Source organism: Cebus imitator, unplaced genomic scaffold, assembly GCF_001604975.1.
Source record: "Cebus imitator isolate Cc_AM_T3 unplaced genomic scaffold, Cebus_imitator-1.0 Scaffold187, whole genome shotgun sequence".
In the NCBI taxonomy this organism is placed as follows: Eukaryota; Metazoa; Chordata; class Mammalia; order Primates; family Cebidae; genus Cebus; species Cebus imitator.
In genome coordinates this window covers 1,332,249-1,338,462 of record NW_016107502.1, presented here as the reverse complement: position 1 = coordinate 1,338,462, position 6,214 = coordinate 1,332,249, and positions in this window count along the sequence as shown.

Below are 6,214 nucleotides of genomic sequence, written 5' to 3'. Positions count from 1 at the left end.
ATGTTGACCAGGATGGTCTCGATCTCTTGACCTCGTGATCCACCCGCCTCGGCCTCCCAAAGTGCTGGGATTATAGGCGTGAGCCACCGCGCCCGGCCTCCAATTTATCTTTCTCTTTAAAAATTATTTTGGCAATTCTAGCTCCTCTGCCTTAAAGTATAAAATTTAGAATACTCTGGTGTACATCTACCAAAAAACTTGCTGGGATTTTTAACAAGAATTGTGTTGTATTTGTATATCAATTTAGGGAGAATTGACATATTTATTATGTTAAATCTTTTTTGTTTAAAATTTAGAGACAGGGTCTTACTCTGTTGCCCAGGCTGGAATGCAGCAATGCAATCATAGCTAACTGCAGCTTCAACCTCTTGGGCTTAAGCGATCCTCCCACCTAGTGCTACAGGTGCATAAGACAGGGTCTCACTGTTGCCTCGGCTGGTCGCCAACTCCTGCTGGTCTCAAGCAATTCCCCAATGTTGGTCTCCCAAAGGGCTAGGATACAGGAGTAAGCCACCATACCCGTCAGTTAAATCTTTCAATATATAAACGCTTATATAGATCTGATTGATTACTTTCATCAGCATTGTGTAGCTTTTGGTGTATAAATCCTATACATGCATTGTTAGACAAACACTTTTTTGAACAACTGTACATGGTATTCTAATTACTTTTACTGTCCACATACTTGGTGCCAGAATATGGGAATACAATCAATTGACTTTTGTATGTTTACCTCATATCCTTCAAACTTGCTAAACTTATTAGATCTCGAAGTTTTTTGAAGATTCCTTGGAATTTTCTTCATAGAGCATCATGTCATCTGCAATATAGTTTTCTTGTTTCTAATCTATATGCTTCCCCCCGCCCCCGCCTTTTTGCCTTTTTGCCCTGGGGCTAGAACTTCCAGCACTATGTTGAAGTGTGTTGAAAACCGACATCCTAGTCAGGGTCCCAAACTTAGAGGGGAAACATTCGATCTTTTACCTTTAAGTATAATGTTAGCTATAGATTTTTGTAGATATTCATCAAGTTGAGGAAGTTCCTCTCTATTCCTGTTTTTTTTTCTTCTGAGAGTTTTTAATGATAAATGGATGATGAATTTTCTCAAATGCTTTTGTTTGCATTGGTTGGTATGCTCATGTAATTTTTCTTTTTTAGCTTGTTAATATTGATTACATTGAGAGATTTTAACATATTGAGCCAGTCTTGCTTCCCTGAAATAAATCCCATTGGCATGGTGTATAATTCTTTTTACACATTGCCAAATTCTATTTGCTAATATTTTATCGATGATTTTTTGTGTCTATATTTATGAGATTTATTGGTCTGTAGCTTCCTTTTCTTTCTTTTCTTCCCTGCCTCCCTTCCTTCCCCCCACCACCTTTCCTTCCTTCTTTCCTTTTCTGTAGTGTCATCAGCGTAACATTAGCTCCAAAAAATTTGCCAAACTCTTCCTCTTCAATTTTCTGCAACAGATTGTATAGAATCAACATTAATTCTTCTCTAAAAGTCAGTAGAGTTATCCAGTGAAACACATCTAGAGTGTAGATTTGTTTTTTTGATAGTTTTAAAATTGTTAGTTTAATTTTATAAATGGTTGTAGAGTTATTCTGATGATCTATTTCACTTTGGGTGAATGTGATAGTCTGTTTTTTGAGGAATTGGTCCATCTCATGTAAGTTGTTAAATGTATAAGTGTAGAGTTTTTTGTAGTGTTCGTTTATCATCATTTAGAAATCTTCAGGGTCTGTAGTGATATCTCCTGTTTCATTCCTGATATTGATCATTTGTGTCTTTTCTCTTTTTTTTCTTTGTCAGTCTTACCGGAGGTATGCCAATTTTATTGATCTCCCCAAATAACCAGCTCTTGGTTTCAGATTTTTATCTACTGCTTTTCTGTTTTTAAATTTTACTGATTTCTGTTTCTATTTTTAGTATTTATTTTCTTCTGCTTGCCCTTGGGTTTATTTTGCCCTTTATTTTCCACGTTCTTGAGATGGGATATTTGGTTTTTTGATTTGACACTTTTTCTCTTTTCTAATATATGTATTTGTGGCTACGTATTTTCCTTTCAGCACTGCCTAGCTGTGTTCCATAACATTTGATATGCAATACTTTCATTTTTTTTTCAGTTCAATGTATTTTTGGATTTCCCTTGAGACTTCTTCTCTTCCCATGGATTATTTTAAAGTGTTTTTATATTTTTCTGTTATCTTTCTGTTATTTATTTCTGTCTGATTCCACTGTGGTTGGAAAACACACTACGTTATTCCAATTCTTTTAAATTGGTTGAGGTTTGTTTTATGAACCAAGATGTTGTCTATATTGGTACTTGTTATTTTTTGTAAAGTCATATCAGAATGTGTAATATTTTGTATTTTTAATTAATTACATACTAAAAATAACTGCCATTACAACCTAATACAGAACAATTTCAACAACTAAAAGATGATAGTTACAGCAGCTTAAAAATATTACATTTTTGTCGAAGAAAATTTTGATAGGCAAAGTAAAATAGAAGTCTAATTTTAAAAAGAAAAGAAAACAATTTAAGAATTCCAACTATACAGAATAATTTGGGCTGGGTATGGTGACTCACACCTATAATCCCAGCACTTTGGGAGGCTGAGATGTACAGATCACTTGAGCCCAGGAGTTTGAAACCAGGCTAGACAAATGGTGAAACTTCATCTCTACTAAAAATACGAAAATTAGCTACGCATGGCGGTGCACACCTGTAGTCTCAGCTACTCAGGAGGCTGAGATGGGAGGATCACCTAAGCTCAGAAAGGTTGAGGCCGCAGTGAGCCATAATCATGTCACTGCACTCCAGCCTGGGTGACAGAGCAAGATTTTGTCTCAAAAAACAACAACAAAAACCCAGAAGAATATGTTTTGTTTATAATTTTTTAACGTGCAATATTGTGTATCAAATATTTACGGCAACTATTTACCATTGGATGTATGATGTAAACGTGTGACTGAATAATTTTATTTTAAAATTTTAATGTTTATGATAATCCAAAAGATATGTCTATTTTAACGACATAGTTAAACTTTTGGATGTTGACTTACAAATAATAAATGAGGGAACACATGATTTGTCATATTTTGGTGGGAGGGCGTCAAGGCAGCACCACCATGGTAGTGGACCCAAAGCCAAGATCAGAAAGGGGGTGAAGATTAAGGCGGCTATGAAGTTATGATTGAGATGGTCTACCTCTGTTGGTATTTCTTCATTCATTCACCTACTCAACCACCTGTATTTATTAAGTACCGTTTATTATCACGTGCCACTTTCTTTGCTAAGGACTAGGAATATACAGGTGACTAATTCAAGGTCCCAGCCCTCAAGGAGAGCATCTCTTGCCCAGAAACCATGAGGAACATCACCATTTTGTGGAGCACCTGGGTCTCTTCCTGCCTTGCGGTCTTGATTGCTGTAATGGGTTGGTGGATGAGGATGTGTGGAGGTGTCATTCTTTAGACCTAGACCAATGGTCTGTACGGCCCCACCCTGCACCTCACCTTCTATAGTTACTCTCTATTCCATAGCACACTGCCGTCTGTGTGAATTTGTTCACACAGTAACAAGAATAACAGGGTACAAGCCATACTAACTTAAGCAAATTACAGGCAACCAGTTTTGGCACAGAAGTTTGGCTGGATCTGGCTTACCACAAAAGAAGTCTGGCTTCTGAGCTTGGAACTTCTTCACCTCAGGCGAGCCAGACTTCTCCCTGTGGCAGCCACTGGTTCTTGAGGAAGAAAGATGTGCAGTGTGGTAGAGGGGGAGGGGCTTGGTGTGAACCAGGTGAACTAGGTCCTGGTCCCAGCTGTAGCCCTATGTCATTTTTATTTTATTTATTTACTTTTGAGACAGGGTCTCGCTCTATCACCCAGGCTGGAGTGCAGTGGCAGGATCGTAGCTCACTGCAGCCTTGACCTCCTTGGCTCAAGCCTTCTAACTGCCTCAGCCTCCTGAGCAGCTGGGATTATAGGTGTGAGCCACCATGCCCAGTCCTATGTCACTTTAAATGAGATTTCCCTGTTCTAAGCCCCAGTATCTTCATCTGCAAAAGAAAGGGGGTAGGATAGATTATTTATAAGAGACCTTCCTGCTGAGGACTCTAGCTGCTAAGTCCCTTTTGGCTGAGCTCCACAGTTAATTCTCAAGTCCCAAGCACTCTTTGTGCTTTGCTAGGGTTTCTCACTCTGAATCAAGTTCCTTGCATATAGCCTCTCTAACTGGTCTCTTCCTCATTCCAGGTTCTGCCAACTTACTGTCTCCTCCAGCTCTCTTCTTCTGGGAATAGCAGCATTTCTCTAGGCTCTCTACCCCACGACTTCTCAAGCTACCTTCCTCAGCAGGCAGGGTCTGCACCAGTCTCTTTCTTGATTGCTTCGTGCTTCCTGTCTCTGAGACGCCACCTCTCTGGTGGGAGTATGCCAAGTAAGCCAGGTCCTTTTAATTTCTAAATAATTAGCTCATGAATGTGGACCACACGTACAGGATACCATTTAATGGAAAACTTGCCAACACTTATAAATGGGTGACAGCTCTTCTACCACATCTTAGATGAGACTCTTCTCTCCTAAGCAAAGAAGGCTTTAGGCAAAGGCTGCAGTCCCATTAAAGCTGCAAAACTGAGGTTTTCAAATGTAACTCAGAGCAGCCTTCAAGAACCAGGCATCTAAGAGAATATGGTAGACAGTTTAGATAATCTAAGATAATGTGGAGTTTAAATGTTCTATATGTTGTCTCTATGAGCCATCAGAATACCTGGAAACCAATCTTAACATATTAATGTTTCTCTCCACTAACACTGGGACAACCAGGTAGTATGTGCCTCCTGAATGATGCAATAGGAAGTACTCCGTACCGTCTATGTGGTATTCTTGCTAAAAAATGAACCTCATCAAGCCTGTAGATCTATACCTTTGCCGGAAATACAGGAGATAGAAGAACAAGTTAAATACCACCATGGGGCAGCAATCCAACCAAACCCAGAATGTGGCATATTCTGCAGGATGATGGACACCGTTTCTTTGGCAATCAGTGACACAGAAAAGGGAAAAAAAAAACAGATAAAATTTTAAATTAAAAGGCTTAGGAAACATAACCAAATGCAATATGTGAATTTGTTGGACCCTTATTTGAAAAAGCTAAATATAAACCAGCAGTTTTTAAAGACACTAGGAGAAATTTGAATTGAACTGGGTATTAGGTGATAAGAAATTATTCGTGTTAGGTATTTGGTTTTGTAGTTACATAAGAAGCCCCTCCTTCCTACCTCCCTTTTCCGCTCTTTTTAGAGCTACATATGGAAGTATTTAGGAGCAAAATGACACACAATGTCAGGAATTTTCTTTTAAGTACTGTGGAAAAAAAAGAAAAGGAGAAATGGACAGATGCATGTTGGTAATTGCCAGACCTGGGGGATGGGGGTTCATTTCCTATTCCTATAACTTTTCTGAATGTTTGAAAACTTTCATTATAAAAAGCTTTTAAAAGAAGGTCTGGGAAATACCAGTGTTTTGGTGTCAAAATGATACGTGACTCTTTACAAAGCCCAGACTTACATCTCGGAGCTGAGTGTTACGATAAAGCATATGAGCTGTGGAGTCAGACGGGATGGAGTTGCAATCCTTGCTTTGCTGTTTACTATCTAGATGGTCTGGGATGAAACCTCTCTGAACCTCACTGTCTTATGTGGTTGGTATGGGATTAATATGTGTAAAATGCCCAGCAAAATAGAGATTTGTCAAATCACTTAAATGGAAGCTACTGTCATTATTAGCCTTAAACCCCAAAGTTTCAGAGAAATCCTTTGTCAGGCCATGTGTCCTAGGTTAGGTTCAGAAAATAGAAACTCAGAGAAGTAAGAATCAGGACAAGATGTGAAACAAATGGCCCACGTTCTCAGAGCTGTGTAAGACTCTGAAGTCCCCAAGGATAAAGCTGGGACTCTGTGCAGAGACAGCCTCATTAACCTCAACTGCCTATGCCAGGTAGGGAGGGGCCGTAGGCCTTGGGCAGAGAAGTCACCCAGTCAAGGGCCTTGTGGGGTGGGAGGGTAGGGGCCCCAGAAGGAGGACTTAAGCTTCCTGCCTCTCAGTTTGGTCTGCATCCGCCAGGAGGCTTTGTTACTAGGAAGAATCGAAATATATAGCGTGTGGTTGCAATGTTTCCTTCTGACAGCACACTGAGCAT